Genomic DNA, 19,418 nt, shown 5'->3' on the forward strand with positions numbered 1-19,418 from the left:
TGCTCCTGTGACAAAATGACCCGGCCAGCACAACTATAGAGGAGGAAAAGTTTATTTGAGGGCTCACAGTTTCAGAGGTCTTAGTCCATAGAAGGCCAGCTCCGTTCCTCAGGACTCGAGGTGAGGCAGAACGTCATGGCGCAAGAGTGTGGCAGAGGGAAGCAGCTCACATCATGATCAGAAAGCAGAGAGAGTCCACTCTCCAGATATAAAGCCCCAAAGCTACGTCCCAACTCCTGCTTCCTGCATCACACCCACACTCCAGTTAGCACCCAGCTAATCCCTATCAGGGGATTAAATCACTGATTGGGTTAAGACTCTTACAACCCAATCATTTCTCCTCTGAACCTTCTTGCATTGTCTAACACATGAGCTTTTTGGAGACACCAAAGCATAACAACCAGCCTGGGCAATTTAGTGAGAACTTGTCTCAAAATATAACTCATAAAAAGGGACTAGGGGACTGAGGATGTAGGTCAGTGGTAGAGTACTTTGCTACCATGGGCAAGGCCCTGTGTTCAGTTCCCAGTTCTGGGAAGGAAGAGAGAGAGGGAAGAAAGAGAAGAAGAAGAAAGTGCATGCTGATCAGTCTTTGCAAACCGTAGGAATCAAGTCTGAGCAACTATGGAAGGTTTCTGTCAGTTACAGAGCTGTTACAACTTCTACCTGCTAAAGCCATTCCTGTAGTTAGCTAAGAGAATGTCACTCCTTCAAGCACGTTGTTTTGGTTTACAGGCTTTTGAAGTCTGGGAATTAACTTCATTTCTTTTTCATGATCTAAATCCCAAGTGTCAGTAACTACTGAGGTTCAGTGTAAAAGTGACAGAGCAGAAACAAATTAAATTTGACCTGGAGACCACCTTTTGGTACAAAGAGCCCCTAGAGATGCATAAGTGGTCTTTGCTCTCCAGTGGAACACCATTTGGAAAGCAGCCAAATAATGCACTGCAGAAGTAATGTCAAATGGTCCCCTCGTGATCCAAGTAAATACCTAATTTAATTTTGCTATTCTGTGATCACCCTTAACTTCAGTTATACATCTCATGATAGGAGTATTTATAGTCTATGAGTCTATGAGGTGGTTTTAAAAAAGGCAAATTTTGCTGGACATAGTGGTACACTTCTGTAACCCGAGTGACTTGGGAGGCTGAGGCAGGAGGATCACAAGGTCAAGGCCAATCTCAGCAACTTGGAGAGTCCCTGTCTTAAAATGAAAAAAAAATAAAAAGGACTGGGAATGTGGATATGGTTCCGTGATTAAGTTCCACTAGGTTCAATCCCTGGTACAAAAAAAAAAAAAAAAAACCCACAAATTTTATATTAAATTGGCTCTGTTTCTTACTAGCCATGGGATCTTGGACATGGAATGTCCAAGTACTCTACCACTGACCTACATCCTCAGTCCCCTAGTCCCTTTTTATGAGTTATATTTTGAGACAAGGTCTCACTAAGTTATAGGTAAAATATCTATCCCAGGATCAATATGAAGATGAAATGAGATTGTACATGTATGTATAAGTACCCAGCAAAATGCTTGACATACATATTTAAATGTTGAACATATGATAACTATAGTTTTAATAATGATATCTGGTGATGTTCACAAAGAAAAAAGATTAGAACATCTGCATTGATTACCATAAACCTGGAAACTCCTCTAGAAATGTAAAATTCATACCCTTTTGACAAAATCAAATGCCATAGATTATTACAAAAGACAGCATATTAAAGATGCCTTTCACAGTGAGTACTTAAGAAATACTGAGTTCCCAAAGCACATCACTGTTCACAGAGAATTAGGGAAACTAATGTGACACAGACTTATGGAAAGGTAACAAATGAGTGAGCTAGACGACTGTGTAGACTTCACAGACCTCAGGGGACCCTGACTCAAACTTCAGCATTTCTGATGTTGGATGATTGATGCAAAGATCTTGAGTGTTCATTTTTATCATTTGGTTGTCTTCTCAAGTTTGTAAATTATTTAATAGGGTGGTCTTCCAGAAAGCTGTAAGTTTTTGGTAATGATGAGGACTTCAGCCTGGTTAAATGCAGGACATTGCTGCCTGTTTGTCCAGCAGCGCAGAGGTTACATTGGTTCAGCTTGACTGGGTGGGTGTAAGTAATAGCTAATGTTGAGTCAGATCCCAGCCTGCCTGATGATTAAGTGAACAGCCACTTCCCACAAAGCAGTCTCAGACTTTTACGTGGATTGCTTTGCTACAATGGAAATCTTGACAGTTGAATCCACATAAATTAAAAATGTTCAATAACAAAGTAAAACGTGTCCTTAAGTTCTCCTACCTTCTCACGACTGCTTCTTTGGAAATCATGATATCGGAGCATTCACTGAGAGATTCAATGAGCTCCCCCAGTAACAAATTGATAAACCTCCCCTGGCGTCACAATGAAGCTTTTTCAAAATGTCAGGTTATAGTTTCCTGTAGACAGGTAAAAAGAAAGAACTCTCCTACCCATGTGGCCACTGCCATCATATATGATTGATATTTTTAGCTTGGAATTTAAAGGAGGACAGGGTATGAAAAAGAAGTTGCAGAAGTTATAAGAATGTAGACATGGAGCCAAAGTCATTAAGGGTAGAATCTTGAAGTAATTCTAGTAGGGTTTGCAGAGAATGTTATCAGAAAGCTTATATAATCTGGAAAATGGCCTCATTTTTTATTTTACTTACTCTTCTCCCACCAGCCTGAGATTATTTGTTTTCCTCTATATTTAGTGAAAGGATAACGGCTATTTTTTTCGTGTGACCCTGCATTGACTTGTATTAGAGGAACTTCATTGTATTCTCCTTGGGGATCTCTGGAGGGTGTGAATTCCTGAGAGAAGTGGATTGGTCCCCCACTCCCTGTGTATTTTTAAAATGGAAAATAAGTAGCCTAACTTGCAAAATACACTCCAATAACTGATTGGCTGTGGTGAATCCCTGGATTTGGATGACATTCTCTTTATGTACACTACAAAATACCATCCTGTCAAATCCCACCCACCCCCTGCTTTTGCTCAAGGCTCTGGACCTGAGGTTCTTCAGCCTCTCTCACCAATCCACCGCCGTGCCCTCCGGTGTGGTGGTGTGCAAACACTCAGACTCAGGGAGTTCACATAAATATTTTTCTGTTTATGTTCCAGCATTTGGAATTTGTGTTTGTGTCTGTTTTGCTGGCTTAGATCCTTTTGATGTTCCCTGCTTTGTTTTTCTTTGGTAGATTGAATGTGGACAGCATTAGGGTAATTATGGGCAGAAAAACTTGGGCGGCTCACGAGCCTTCTATTTGGAGTCAAGATGTAAACTTTTAACTGAACAAGAAAGGCTCAGTGCACAGAAAAAGATGAAATGTACTGATGTGGGAATGCCAAAGTAGAGGTTGGGAAGTGGACTTCCTATTTAATAGACTAAAAAGGGAAAGAAGGCGATAATGGAAGTCCAGGGATTCTGGTGAATGTGAGAAGACTGACCGTGATACAAAGAAGTCAAAAAAAGGGGAGCGATGTTTTCAAAAGGTTCTCCGTTGGCACGTCGTATGGTTTGTGGTGGGAGCTCCATTCCTGAAGAGGAGCTCACAGGCTGGAGGTGTTTATTGCTAGATCAGCATTTCGCACCAGTCGTCTGGCCCGAAGCTTTTGGAGCTGCCAGAAACTGCGAGTTGCAGATTCTTTAGCCGAGGAGTTTGAATGGAGGACCTGATTCCTGTCCCTTTCACTTCTTTCCGTATACACAGTGAGCTAACAGTGTGACTTGAGATCTGAAGATGAAGGGCATCTGTTCACATCAAGCACTTTAACTTGTCACCTTTTGTGTAAGAGGAACATATGCAGGACACACGCATTCTTTGTGACTTCTTCCAGCCTGTCTGGGAAGCAGGATTCGTGTTTCTAACTAAAAAGGATTTTTGCTTCTGTCAGCCCTACATAAATCATTCTAAAAGCTATAAATATGTTTGAATCTCATGCTACTTTAAGGCATTGCCTGCTTCTGGGAGGGAGGATTGGCAGTGAGGTGCTTTTCTTTCTCTGCCACACCCCCTCCCCCTTATTTCCCCTCCTGAGTCAAAACTGAGCCAGTCTTACTGTGAGCAGAAAAGTCTTGTTTTGACTTGTAAACTGAACAGGTTAGCTCAGAAAGGCACTGGAAGAGGTATAAAAGTGGAAATCCAAGAGGTCACCTTTAGTCCAGAGTTGCTGTTTCAGCCAGGACTTGTCAGTTGAGGAGTTGTTATTTTTTTTTCATTTTTAGAGATCTTTTATTGATCTAGTCCTCGGTCGGGCCAACTCTAGTCCACTGCCTGTTTTTTTATATGACCCACAAGCTAAAAATGGTTTTTAAAAAAATTAAAAGAAAAATGTTTTGTGACGCATGAAAATTATATGAAATTCAAATTTCAGTGCCTATAAATAAAATTCTGTTGGAAGAAACATAGCTGCGTTTACTTGTTTACATTTTAGCTATGGCTGCATTCATGCTGTGTAAAGTTGATTAATTGTGACAGAGATCCTACGGTCTGCAAAACCTGAAATATTTACCATCTTGTCCTACATATAAAAAAATTTACAACCCCTGCTCTAGGCCCTTAACTTAGACCTTTCCTACTTTTCAGAGTATTATTAATTGCCTTTTATTTCTTTATTAGTTTGGAAGAGAGGCAGAAATGCAAATACTGTGGTATCATTTTCTTTCCCCTAGTCATGGGTTTGGAATTGTGCAGTAGACTCCTAAGGAAGCAGCATCCCAGGAAGAATGTGGGTAAGACATGGCGGAGGAAGCAGGAAGCAGCTCATGAAGTTTTAGGTCAAATACCATTTTCAAAAATCTATAAAATGGGGCATCTCTATTGTTTTAAAAAGAGAAGGAAGCCGGCTGTGGTGGTGCATGCCTGTAATCCCAGCAACTCAGGAGGCTGAGGCAGGAGTATCTCAAGTACAAAGCCAGCCTTGGCAATTTAATGAGGCCCTAAGCAACATAGCAAGTCCTTGTCTCAAAACAAAAAGGAAAAAGGGCTGGAGATGTGGCTTTTTATTACAAGCACCGAAAAAAGAAGAAACAGAGAAAGAAAGAAGAGGAGAAGGAGGAAGGGAGGGATAGAAGGAAGGAAGGAAAGATGGATGGTAGCAATAGAAGCACAGTTTCAATAATCCAGAGTCTGCTCCAAGAGCTGCTTTTTATCACTTGAAGGTGAATTTGATGGGATCCCTGAGAATTTTTCTCATTTCTTGAGAGAGCTTCTCAGTTATCTTTTCGTCTTCGAAGGATTTCAGTTTCCTGGCTTAGGAACATCTAAACAAGAGAGGAAGGCGCTTTTTTTTTTTTTTTTCATTCCTGACCCTGTGAAAGAAGGAGAGGAGGGGAAAGGTTTGGGGGCAGGCAAAAAGGGAAATCTCTGAAACTAGAGAAAACTCAAACAAATTGTGGCCAGCGGAGTCAGCATTCCGCACCCACAGTTGGTCCTAATTAAGGAGTCTCCCGTTCAACAGCTCAACTTTCTGCTCTTTATTCTTCTCCCTGCCAGCTGACATGGCAAAGCTTTAGCCCACATCTCGGAAACAGCCTCCTCATGTCTTCCCCTTAGATTCTCACTTCTCTGTATCTCTCCCAGTACCCTGCAATTACCCTTTCCCACATTAAGATCCCAATAAAATATATTGATACCTCTAATCCAATTACATCCATCTCGTTCCAGAAAGTGCTATCCAAGCTGTTTGCAAAGGCTGAATAATTGTGGATCATGTCATTAGGGGGAGCTCACATAGAACCTGATTTCATCATAGAAAGATGAAATTTCTTTGGGATTATTTTGCTGCCAAGTCAAAGCAGCAATGATAATTCCTTCTACTTTGCTTGACTCCTTGGCTTTCTTAATCCATAGCTTCTACTTTTCTAGCTGATCGAATTAGGTATTTTATTTCACCTGTGCTATCGGGATCAAAAACCTGGTGTTAACAAGTCTGAATCAGGAAGGTGGTCAAAGTCCAGTGTGACCCAATGGGGATATTAATGTGTAAATAAATAAGCTAATTTTCCTCACTTAATGATTATGCGAGTCTACTTGAGTTTCCATAACAAAATGCCACAGCCAGGTGACTTAAACAACAAAAAAATTAATTTTGTTACAGTTCTGGAAACTAGAAGTCCAAGATCAAGGTGCCATCAAAGTTGGTTTCCGGTGAGACCTGGCTTGTATGCAGCCGCTTTCTCACTGTGTCCTTACATGGTCCTTCCTCTGGCTTGCACTGAGAGAGCTCGCTGGCATCTCTTCCTCTTCTCTAAGGGCACCATTCCAAACAGATCAGAGCCCCACCCTTATGACCTCACTTAACCGTAACTACCTCCCTAAGGGACTTATTTCCAAATACAGGAGAGTCATTGGGATTTAGGGCTCCAGCATATCAATTTGGGGACAACATAACTCAGTCCATAAGAGTGGTCTAAGTTTGGGCTGGGATGTAGCTCAGTGATAGAGTGTATGCTTAGTAGACACAAGGCCCTGGTCTCTATCCCTGGAGTCAACAGGGCAGTGTTTGAGGCAGGGTGTTAACAGGGCAAGTGGATAGTTTGAAAGAAAGTGTTCTGGGTCATAGATATTTCAGAATCTGAAGGTATCACCAGATACCATAAAATGGAACATGCACAGGATTTTCTAAATAACTTAAAGGGCATCCAGTTCTCCAGACCTATCGTGTGCCCTATGCTAGTAGGCTGATTCTCAAAAAAAAAAAAAAAAATTCTACTGCCACTGGTTGCCACTAGAACAGGTTGCAGAAACTTGTGGCTTTATTTTAACTGAGTAGAATTCCACCTAAGACTGAGCCTGTGGCCCTGCTGACACTTCTAAAAATTCTTGGGCCTTTGAGGAAAGAAGAGTGAGCTGAAGTAGGCGTGCTGAGGTGGTTAGGACTTGAGCAAAGAACAGTCAGACTATAGCTGGGACCAAACAGAAGAAGTTTCCTCACTTTTTTGTTACATGGAGCATCGTCAGAAATGACAGTAGAAGTTTTCCATGTGTACTCGGGGGTGGCTTTGTAGACTCATGGTGTTTATTTACACTGCCTCCTTTCTAAATGCCACAGGGACCTTTGGTAGTCACTGTAGAAATCAGAGCTGAGTGACCTAAAAGAAAAAGGCAACCTGAATTCACAACTGAACAGAAAAACCAAAGTGCTGTTGGATTTGGGGCCCTTCTCTTCGGCTGGAATTAATCGTTGTCATCTTCCCATTGGGGTCCAAGTAAGAATTCATCTGTAGATGTTGGGACAGGTACCTATGATGGTAGGACCGCAATCTGTAATGACCGCTAACTCTGATTTTTTACTAGTGCCAGCAGTACCAAGTAATCAGTCTTCAGGATTTAAATCTGAATTTGGAGATCTTTGGCCCTTCATCCATTCACAAAGTTAGCCTCCGCATTTGAATGTTGAACCAATTAATCAGATAGTTACTCAAAACTGGAGCTTAGGGAGTATCTTTAAGAAGTTCCTGAAAACATTTGTTTTCTGGACGGACTGCAGTAGTATAAGCTTACTGAAAATATTGAGCGCCAAATACATTTTTCTAATTATACATAATCTCCAATTTCATAGAAGACTCTGGTTACCTTGTTCTTGAGAGTCCCTTCTTCTTGGTGATCTTCACCCTTGCTTAAGACTTGGCAAACTTTTAGCTCAAAAAAATTTACACTGGCGTCTTTTGCGCTCCACCCACTCTTCCTCTCAGCCTCTCACTATGTATTTCATCCTTTCCTCCCATCGCTTGGCTCTGTTGGCCAGATCAAGCTGGTGACTGCTGCCCGCCAAACCACAGACATGTAATGAAGCAGACACTCTATTCCCCTGAGTTCTCTGAGGCCATTTGGGGTGGACAGCCAGTGAGGTTACTGATTTGAAGAACTTTGGCAGTATCTCTGGATGGGCTTAATGCATTTTCAAAACTGAGCATCACAAAATTACCCAATTTCACTCTCATTCTTCCATTATCTTTTTTTTTAAAGCACTAATCCTCTTTAATCTCCTGAATGCTTTCTGAAAACGGTGGCTAATAACTCAATATATGCATGTAAAAATTCTGTCACATTTGGTTCCATAAAGAGGATCTGATGAGTTCAACTGCAGACTATAACTTTTTCAGGTCAAGAGTCAAGTGTAAAGATTGTAGAAGTCAATGAATTTCGGCTTTTCTTTCTTTTTTTTTTTTTTAAAGAGAGAGAGAGAGAATTTTTTAGTATTTATTTTTTAGTTCTCGGCGGACACAACATCTTTGTATGTGGTGCTGAGGATCGAACCCGGGCCGCACGCATGCCAAGCGAGCGCGCTACCGCTTGAGCCACATCCCCAGCCCCTGAATTTCGGCTTTTCAAAGCTGACATTGTATTGACCAAAAGTTTCCTGTTTAGGTCGGTGCTTTCCCATAGAAATGCAATGCAAGCCACATATGTAATTTTAAATTTTCTAGTAGAGACATTTTTAAAAGGAAAACAAGTAAATTAATTTGAACATTGTCTCATTTAGCCCAATTTATCTAAAATAGATTTTCTAATATTGAATGAATATATAAATTATTAATAAGATATTTTGCATTTTCCTTTTCCTACTAAGTCTTTGAATTTGCTGCAATCTTAATTGGAACTAGCTACATTTCAAGTACTCACTAGCCAAATATGACTTGTGGCCACAATGTTAACACTTATCCAGGTTATCACCTTATTTTAAAAGGATAACAAGGAGCCAGGCACAGTGGCGCACGTCTGTTATAGCAGTGGCTTGGGAGGCTGAGGCAGGAGGATTGCAAATTTGAAGCCAGCTTCAGCAACTTAGGGAGACCCTGCTCAAAATAAAATAAAATAAATAGATAGACAGATAGATAGATAAAAGGGCTGGGGATGTGGCTCAGTGGTTAAGTGCCCCTGAGTTCAATCCTGGTACCAAATAAATAAATAAATAAAATGGAGAACAAGGGAGTCCACTTGGTCTGCTTGCTGCAGGAACCAGAGATGGAACAATACTAGTTTTCTAACTGGAAATGCACATCTCCGTGACTGAGTACCTTGAGGACACCTGCATTCTGCACTGCAACCAAGTGACTCACCTCCAGAAGCGGACCTGAACTGTCTAGAGGATACATGAAGAGTAAAGTATCTCTGAACTTTGGACTGTGGGGAGTCCCAGGCATTTTCCCTTGTTCAGATGGTTCAAACCAGGTGTAGGCTGTCATTTGTTTCTGATTTTAGAACTTGGTCTCTTTCTGTTGAGTCTGGACTCTCTCACTACAGCTGAGCATGATGGCGCCCACCTGTAATCCCAGTAGCTCAGGAGGCCGAGGCAGAAGGATTACAAGCTCAAAGCCAGCCTCAGCATGTTAGCAAGGACCTAAGCAACTTAGTGAGACCCTGTCTCTAAATAAAAAAATTAAAAGGTGTAGGGAGCTGGGGATGTGGTTAAGCGCCTCTGGTTCAATCTCTAATATCAAAATTAAAAAAAAAAAAAGAATCCATCACTATGGTTTTGCAGCAAACAAGTGCTGAAGCATAAAACAGACATGAAAATAGACATATTTGATCTTGAACCATTTTTGACCTACAAGACTGGCAATTTTTTATGGTTTAACCTGTTCCATCCATCAAACATGGCAAGAATATTCTTGAAGCAGTGAACAAGGAAGACTGTATATTAATTTTAATCTGGTGTAGTTCCAAGAAGATTATAGAATTTTTAAAATTTTTTTATTTGTACTTTTTAGTTATACATGACAGTAGAACATATTTTGACATATCATACCTACATGGAGTATAACTTCCCATTTTAGAAGTTATACGCGATGTGGAATTACACTGGTCGTGTATTCATATATGAACGTAGGAAAGTTATGTCTGATTCATTCTACTGTCTTTCCCATCCTCCCAGGTTATGGAAATTTTCAAGAGCAGAGCAAGTATCAGAATGTGTATCAGGCACAATGGTGCACATGACAATCTCGGCAACTCAGGAAGCTGAGGCAGGAGGATCACAGGTTTGAGGCTAGCCTCAGCAATTTAGTGAGGTCCTAAGCAACTTAGTGAGACCCTGTCTTAAAACTTAAAAAAAAAAAATATATACACACACACACACACACACACACACACACACATATATATATATATATATATATATATATATATATATATGGCTGAGGATGTAGCTTAGTGGTAAAGCAACCCTGGGTTGTATTTCCAGTACCAGAAAAAAAAAAATGTATTCTGACCTGTAGAAGCACATTTACTGAAGTCAGCCTAGTCCACTTCTAGCCAATAAGGTTAGCCTCCTCAAGGGGACAGATTGATTTTTTACTCTATGTACTTCATTAACTTGGCCATCCCCATATCTAGCTTTATGGACTTTTGCCTTGTTCTCTTAAAGTATCAAGACTAGTGAGTTCCAGGACAGATGTCATGAGACACCCCTAGCTGACAGCCTTTTCTACAACACACCCATCATGAAAATGATTCTGTTACTTTGATCCTTAGATATTCTGACCCTTGAAGCAATCTAGAGCCAGGCTCATCAGACTTGATAGCCTCCTGTTCATCTCTGCTAGCAGATGCTCTCAGTCTCTGATTCACACTTTGTCACTGTTGCCTATTTAATTGCCTAGCCCAGGCCACCATCCGTCAACTCTAGCAAATGCGACAATATCAAGCATTGTGGTGACTGGTGATCTTTTACCTATCTGCCCCATCTGACTTTTGTATATTTGTACATACCTTGTTGGTACAGTGACGGGGACTGAAAAACCCTCCAACTCCAACTCTGGCTTCTTTTCTTGATTGGTTTGGGGATTCGCTTCCCTGAAGTTGGGTACATGGTGTGGTCAGATTTTTAGGAGCTTGTTTCCAGTTTGGATTGTAAGGCTTCCTCTTCTCTTTCCTGGATAGGAAAGAAAGAAGTCTGAGGTAGCTTTGGAGACAAAGCAGTAGGTTTTCAATTCCACAGACTCTACAGAAGTAAAAATAATTTCAAGAAAACAATAATTGCTCTTTTCTACCACCCCTTAGCCCCGGTGCTGGATGCTGGGGATGAATCCAGGGCTTCTTGCACACTAGGCAAGTGCTCTACCACTGAAGTGCATTCCCAGCCCCAAAGCAGCTTTTATAACCAGCCTATTATACCGCAGATATTTCCTCACTCTCGGAGCGGGTTCCATATATACCACTCTTATTCAATAAGTATTGAATAATTCGAGAAACTGGGTTACTGATTCACCAGGCATATGTATTGTGGGAAGAAGGAGAATGAATTCAGTGTTCAAGTCTGACTTTGGAGAATTACGCTGGGACAGAGAGGCAGTAAGAATTTTTTCCTGTGCAATCACAAGCTAGTCCACCCTTTCAGTTAATGAGTCCACACCCTTGGTCCTCTGGCTGCCTTCAGGTTCCCTTGGCCATTCCATTTCCATGGAATAGTGGGCCCAAATTGTGGGGAGCAGACAGTATGAGAGAAATCTGGGAGGGGTGGCCAGTCCTAGCCAAGAGCTATGTTAGTGTTGGTGCTTTTCCCAGAGGGGAGGAGTGTTGCCTGCCCCGTGCATTGCCACGTGTCTGCACAGACACAAACAGAGCAGTGTTCAGTTGAGCTGGCCTCTTCACAGTCATTCTTTTCATCCTACAGAAATGGGTGCACCAGAGTGTTCCGTAGACTGTGGTATCAGTGCTAGGAAATGGGCAAGAAAACAAGAAGGGCAATCAGTTGCCGTTCTTACAGCCCTAGGCGAGGGATGGTATAGTGTCACAGTACACTGTCATTCTCACTATAATGACAGGAATAAGCAACAAATATTGTAACTTTGTGTGTGTGTGTGTGTGTGTGTGCAAAATAACCTGTTGCAGTAAATTCCAGAAGGCGGTGAGCTGTTCCTAGGAGAGAAGGACTGCGTAACTGTTTTCATCCTAGGGGTGTGGCAGAAGAAGGAGCAAACTACCATGGAGGATAGAGAAGAGACAAACTTTATACAAAATTTGGAAGGCTACCTGGGCTGGCTACAAGGACCTTTAATCATAGAGCAAATACATGCCCACCCACCCTTAAATCTTCCCCAGGCAGCCTTTCCCAAGTACACTTCAGTCGCCTGTAGCAGTGAGCTGAAAGTGGAGAACTAAGACTCACCCTTGCCCAGCTTGCCCAGGGCCAAGCTGCACAGCAGCTGCATGGTGCAGTGAGATCTGAGTGAAAGACCCTCCAAAGCACAAGGACCCTTCACTGAATGTACAGAAGTGGTCCATCAAGAGCAAAGAGAACTCCACAGAAGGACACAAAGCTGGTGGCTAGGTTGTATGTCAGAGGAAGAGATCTCTGGAGTCTCACTATCCTCATATCCCAAGTCCTGCTGAAAGGACAATCCTGATTGCACCCTCAACACCAGTAAAACCAATAGAGAACTGACTTTAACCAAAGCTACAGCAAAACCCAGACCAAGTTCTGCTATGGGCTAGACTGACTCGGCTCTCAATCCTAGCAGCCTGACAGAGGAAGGGGTACATCCTTTTTCTAGGGCTACGTGTTGCCATGTAATAAAAAGTTTAAAGACTCAGGAAGAAGCAGAAGCATATGACTGAGGGGAAAAAATAGTCAATAGAAGCAGACCTATAGATGTCCTAGATGTTAGATTTAGCAGATGAGGGTTCCAAAATACTTTCTACGAATGTGTTTAAGGACCTTGTAGAAAAAGCAAAATCTGTTCTTGAATAGATGGGGAATTTCAGCAGAAAGCTGAAAGTTCTAAAAAGAGAATGTTTATAAATTCCTCCCTGAAGCAAGGATTATTTAGAAACAAATTACTAGTCATTCTTGGAGAATGCATAAATAGCAGCCCCAAAGTCATAACCCCTTCCCCTGAGGTTATACATTCCTACTTTCATATAAATCAGGAATTCTAGTCCACGAGGGGGTGACCACTATGTTGGAGATATTGTATGAGGAATAAGAGTACAGAGACACATGAGCCTCGATCACAGCCCTCAGGGAAATTTAGTCTAGTGAAGAGAGGTATGAGCATTAACTATTTCAAGATAAATCTCTAGAAACATGAGTAACTGACATGTCTTTGTGCAAGGAGGATCATGGAAGGCCTCATGAAAGGCTCGGTATTTGGTCTGGACCTCAAGGAAAGGTAAAATTCTTATGTGAGAGAGACAGGACTCAGATCCATTGATGTCAAATCCCTGTGATATCACCCTGTGACAAAGCTGGGACTCCAGAATCTTCAGCAGCACACAAATGATTGCACAGTGATGCGGCATAGGACTGGCCCCTCCTGAATTTCTAAAAGGAGACCAGAGAGTTGGTCACCTTACAGGAAACCCAGGAGACATCAGAAGAGAGGAATTAGAGTGGAGTAATTATATTTATCAGTATTCTAACATGGCAAAATCATATTTTGGGATTTTGTTGGAGAACTAAATCACTCCTGCCTCTGTATCCTCCTGTGTATGTTGTCTTTACCTCTATTATAGAATTTATTTCATTTATACCTCCTTCTCCATCTGCGTTATAAGCTCCTTCTGGACACCACTTATATCTGAATGACCATAGCAACTGGCAATGGTCAATTATAAATAAATATTAGGAGCTCAGAGAATGTCTTCCCAATTGAAGTAAAATTTAACCCCAGATAGAGTTAATAGGACTCCCAGGCAGTCAACTTCTGGGCTCTTAATCACTACACTATGTTAATGATGACTCATAGATACCTTGATCAACGATCTGTAGAATTTTGATTTTATTCTATCTGCAATGAGGAGCTAAGGAAGGTTTTGCTGCTGCTGTTTCTCTTCCTCCTCTTCTTCCTCTGCCTCCTCTTCCTCTTCTTCCTCCTCCTCCTCTTCTTCCTCCTTCTCCTCTTCTTCTTCTCTTCCTTCTCCTTCTCCTTCTTCTTCTAGCCCTGGGGATGAACCCAGGGGCAGTCTACCACTGAGCTTCATCCTCAGCCATTTTAATTTAATTTCAAGTCAGGATCTCGCTAAGTTGCTGAAGCTGCCTGTAAACTTTCAATGTTCCTGCTCATCTTTCCAAGTTGCTAGATTATAGGTATGCACCGTTGCACCTGGCTAGACTTCTGATAATATTTGGTGTATGTAGGAGAAAGGAGACTCAAGAACAAGACCAATAAGCAGGCTTTCACAGCAGTTCAAGTGAGAGGATAAGACTCTGAACCAGAACAAAGACAGGAGAAATGAAAGGTAAGGTGTAGGTTTGAGAAGCAAGTAGTAACACAGTTAGTGAAAATTCTTGGTGAAGGGTAAAGAAAAAGAAGTTGACGGAATACCTAAGTTCCTCTATGAGCAACAGGGAGAAAAAAAAACTTTTAGTGGAAAAAGGGAATGAGAAGTGTAAATTTTAGAGGGTGGATTGAGTATGGCTATCTGGAGAATAGTAAATGGGAAAGTAAGTCTCCTGTAGAGAAGATTCTTTAATTTACTTCTGAAACCTGTTCCAGCACTCTAGAAATATCCGCTGACAAGGGTCTTCATTTTCACTGTCCTGTTTGTATCTGACCTAACCTCTCATATGCTGATTCAGACTCATTTCCTCTTCTCTTCTGAGAGTAGATAAAAATGATAAAGTGTCATTGTGCTTATATGAACTCTCCCAGAATGAAAACTTACCCCGTTTCTCTTATACATCGGCAACTCATTATTGATTGTTTGGATTTACGAAGAGATTCAATTATAGAAGAATATTAAGGCCTGTGATTTCCCTTGTTTTCTTGTCCTAAGTTTAGGTCTAGCTTTTTGTTACCCAGTTCTCTTGTCTCCACTTGAGATCTATGTGAGAAATTTAGAGAGAAATAGGAGGGAGATAGCAAAATCCTGCTTGAGTGAGCACAGAAATTCTTTCTGCCAAGAAACAGACGCAGTAGCCCTCCGTAACTCTGATCTCTGTCCTCCTCTTTATCCTTGTTGGTGCTATGTGGAACTGCCTGTCTTTCTCCCTGATATCTTGAATGGCTAGGCACTTGCTCTTTAGTCCTCTGGTTCATTAACTGACAAATTGTGCAAGACTTTCTAAAGACTATCTGTTCTTAGACCCTAAATAGTCATATGTTTCAGTATTAACTGTTTCTTTCTTTTTTTCTTTTCTTTTTTTTTTTTTTTGAGACAGGTTCTTGCTAAGTGGCTGAGGCTGGCCTTAAATTTGTGATCCTCCTGTTTCAGCCTCGTGAGTCACTGGCATTACAGGTATGCACCACCATACCTGGCTGCACAGCTGTTTTTGTATCTTAAAAAAAAAAAAAAAACATGTAGACGGTCCTTTCTGCCTCTACTTGATTTTTAAAATATTTTTTAGTTGTAGTTGAAAACAATACATTTATTTATTTATTTATTTATTTATTTTTACGTGGTGCTGAGGATTGAATCCAGTGCCTCTCATGTGCTAGACGAGCGTTCTACTGCTGAGCCACAACCCCAGCCCCATGCCTCTACCTGATTTGATGTTGGAACATTCCACCTGATTTCTCCTCAGACCACTTGAAGGCTACCCACCATCAGGATGTCTATTCCCAAAAAAGCAAACTTTGTTAAAAGTCATTTAGGGGCATTGTGCTGCTGATAGATTAGTTTAATATATTTCACAACTACCACAAAAGTAAAGTGACAATAAAGACCTTTCCCTAAACTCATAAAACCTCAAGGATGAATAATAGAAGGGATAGTAGTTATGAAATTTTGGGACTTAAAACTGACTGACTTAAAACTGAATCCTGGGCCAGCAGTGGGGAACTCAGCAGCAACTCTACCGGCATCCTAGAATCTTCAAAAAGCTTGATAATTGGTGGCATCGGGTACCGTTAGTAGAGGCTTCAGGTTCCATTAATAGAGGTGGAGATAAAATTGGAAATTGGAGGACTGGGTGAATATGTGTGTAAGAAACAGACTCCCAGATCCTCTCCTTCAACAGCTCCCAGAGAAACAACCGTCCTTTCCCTTCATTGACAGAGGACTGGACTTGTCTCTGAAGAGTGTAAAGCAAGCAGTGTCTGGACTTTTGACTCCTAATTGCTGGTACACATGAGGGCATAGAGTTTGAACAAGACCAGGGGGGAATAAATGGACCTTTGCATATTGAATGCAAACCCTCCAGGATCCTTCTCCAGCTCTACTTTCAGAACACTGGTTTTATAGCCTTCAGTCTGGAGTTTGCAAGATTCCTCTCTGGGAAATCTGACCGACCCAAGAGAAAAACACTTACATGAACTAGCGCAATCACAACTCCCTATCCAGAGCCATAATTAGCAAGTCCTACCCTATGTGCACAGGGCTTTCAAATAACCCAGTGTCCCTGTCTTAAGTATGTGCAAACAGCCAAGGACTGTCTGACATAGGAGAAGGTCTAAATGTTAAAGTGTCCCAAAACAACAGAACAAAGCAACTTGGAACCAGAAACTGTGCAAAGAGATCATAAACCAACCTTTCCAAACGAAAGGATCAATGTCTCTGAGAGTTGAGATTTGTTTTGTCTTGTTCACAGTACTGGGAATTGAACCCAGGGCTTTGTGCATCCTAAGCAAGCACTCTTACTACTGAGCTACATCCTAGCTCTTTTTAAAATTTTGTATTTTAAGACCCTGTTTTAGGAAGGTGTGTGTTCGGGGGTGACTGGAGACATAGCTCCATGGTAGAGTACTACCGTGGACTTCAATCACATATGGGGGTGGGGAATGAATGATGTGCTATTTAAAAAATAAAGAAGTTACTTAAAAATATGATAACAAAAATGAAAAACTTAATAAAGGGAAGGGAAGATAAAAATTTAGATCATTGCCCCAAAAGTAAAAAACAAAAAGGGGATGTAAGAGAAAAGTAAGGAACTCAGGTGTTAGCCTAAAATTCTGTCATCTTGAATGATAGACATTCTAGAAGAGAGAACTGAAAAATGAAAAGGAAAAAGTCATTAAAAAAATATTTGAGTGCCCCAAACCCACCCATAATCCCAGCAACTCAGGAGGCTGAGGCAGGAGGATCACAAGTTTGAGGCCAACGTGGGTAACTTACAAGACACTGTCTTGAAATAAAAAGGGCTGGGGATGTAGCTCAGTGTTAGAGCACCCCTGGTTCAACCTGTGCCCTGTGCCCCTCCCCATTTTTTTTGTTTTTTAGAAATTTCCCAGAACTGAAAGTCATGCACTTTTGGATTCAAAGTGTCGAGTAGGGCACCAATTCAAGGCATGTCATTAATGATATTTCAGAACACCAAGAAGCTAAAAATTCCAAAGAGGAATGAAAGAAATAGTCACATACTAAGGATAAGGATAAGGGATCAGATTGGCAATATATTAGCTAGACAATGGAACAATGCCTTTAAATCCCAAAAGGAGATTATTTTCATCTTAGAAATCTATGCCTAGGCAAAATTCCATATGTAAACACAGAATAAAGATATTTTATGGTATGTAAGACTTTACCAAGTTTACTTCCAAAGCATCCTTTCCCAGGAAGAGATACTTGACTAAAGCAAAGCAATAAACCAATAAAGAGGAAGACCGAAGTCCCAGTTTAAGTCAGGCAGGGGACTCTCCGGGTGGATGAAGTGTGGTCTCTGGTGTCAGGAGGGACATAGCCAGAGATCAAATAGCCAGAAGACAGAACAATGCATAGGATATTTTTGAAAGAGACACAAGAAAATCAATAATGGTTATCTTGTAAATAAAAATGGGAAGGCAGAGAAAGGACATTTTCCTTTACATATATTACTTTTTTCTTTTTTTAATATATATATACATATTTTTAGTTGTTGATAGACCCCCATTTTATTTATTTAGTGTCTCACACATCCTACGGAAGCACTCCACCCACCACTGAGCTACAATCCTAGCCTCCATCACACTTTTTTTTTTTGAGATCTCCAGTGGAGATGTTGTTTAACCCTTAGATAATGATAACAGAATTTTTCTGTTGTTCAGAAACTGGAAAGCAATTTTGCTAGGATATTTTTAAATCCTCTAGCCAATCTTTACTGATGATTTTAGGCATACACTTCTCATGATAGAAGAGCTAGGGAGGAAGGAATGTCTTATGGACATGAAGAGCCTGAACTCTCTCCTAGAAGATATCCTCCCTCCTGCTCTTCAGCGTTAGGCTCGCCATTATGGAGGGCAGAGGAAGGTTTCTTCTGGGCTTCAGGACTACAGCAGACTTCTTTTTGGAAGAGCCCTTCCATAAAAGCTTTCTCTGCTCCAAAACCTTGATTACCAATAATTAATCTCAGATGAAAGATTCAGTGCTACAGGCTTCCTCTGTCTCTGACCTAAGAGAACAGGCTGTGAATGGTTTGTTTGTTTGCTTGCCAGAGATCTTATCTTCACCCAGAAGAGCTGATAGGATCATAAAATCAGCATTGATCTCTTCTTCGCAGTGTCCTTTCTCCACAAAATGAGGGGGTGCACTGAGCCCAGAACAAAAGGGAGATTTAATATTGTCATGAGCGGGTGGCTGTCATTTAATAATGGCTATATTTCATAGTAATAAAATTTGGATAACTCTCTAGTGCATCCTAACCCCATGCTTTCTTTGCTCCTTTGCAACGTATTTGCATAAATCACTACAAAGCAACTAAGCCAGCTAAGTCCAAACCACCCACTTGCCTATTCCCAGCACATGAATTAGAGGGAGGCCAACTGAAATCTGGGCCAGGCACTTAGATGACTTGTGATGTCTGATTTTTGTTCCATGATTTGGAACTCAAAATAAATCAAAAAGGAAAAACATGTTCCAAATACCAGCTAATTCACACACACACACACACAAAAATCTCCATCTTCTTTCGTCCTGGCACACACACAAGGCTGATAAACAGACCTGCCCTGCACACAGATACAAGTATTTAGAGACTAGTTTCTATAATCACAGATACTCATGTGAGGCAGACTCACGGAACTCCTGTGTGTGAGGTTAGGCTCTAAAACTGGAATGAGGGCTGAAGAACATTTTAGGGTCTGGGGAAATTGGGAAAGACTTGGAACATAGGGTCTTTGAGGGAAGGTTCTAGGAGACAGAATTGGGCAAAAGAGAAGAAAATATGTGAATAGCAAACAGGAGAGTACTCAAATAAAGTAGTGTCCATGGCAGAAGAGGCTATTTGGTTAGATCTTAATGATAAACTTTCTGCTAGGTGTGCTGGGGCAAGCCTGTAATCCCAGTGACTTAGGAGACTGGGGCAGGAGGATTACAAGTTTAAGGCCAGCCTCAACAATTTAGGGAGGCTCTGTCTCCAAATAAAAAAGGGCTAGGGATGTAGCTCAGTAGTAAAGCAACCCTGGGTTCAATAGCCAGTACAAAAAAGAATAAATTTTCTGACTGGTGAAACTTGTTAAACTCCAAAATTGAACAGCCCCAAGCTACAGAGCTCTGGAGGCTGTAGTAGGTTCCCTTGGTACATGGCCAGGG

General features: G+C 41.2%; 1 protein-coding gene across 12 annotated transcripts in view; it reads left to right on the plus strand.

Moving 5' to 3' along the window:
- The window catches only part of Nav1 (neuron navigator 1), a 255,035-nt gene that overhangs the window by 196,131 nt on the left and 39,486 nt on the right, over nucleotides 1–19,418 (plus strand). The window lies entirely within an intron of this gene.

Source organism: Marmota marmota, unplaced genomic scaffold, assembly GCF_001458135.2.
Source record: "Marmota marmota marmota unplaced genomic scaffold, marMar, whole genome shotgun sequence".
In the NCBI taxonomy this organism is placed as follows: Eukaryota; Metazoa; Chordata; class Mammalia; order Rodentia; family Sciuridae; genus Marmota; species Marmota marmota.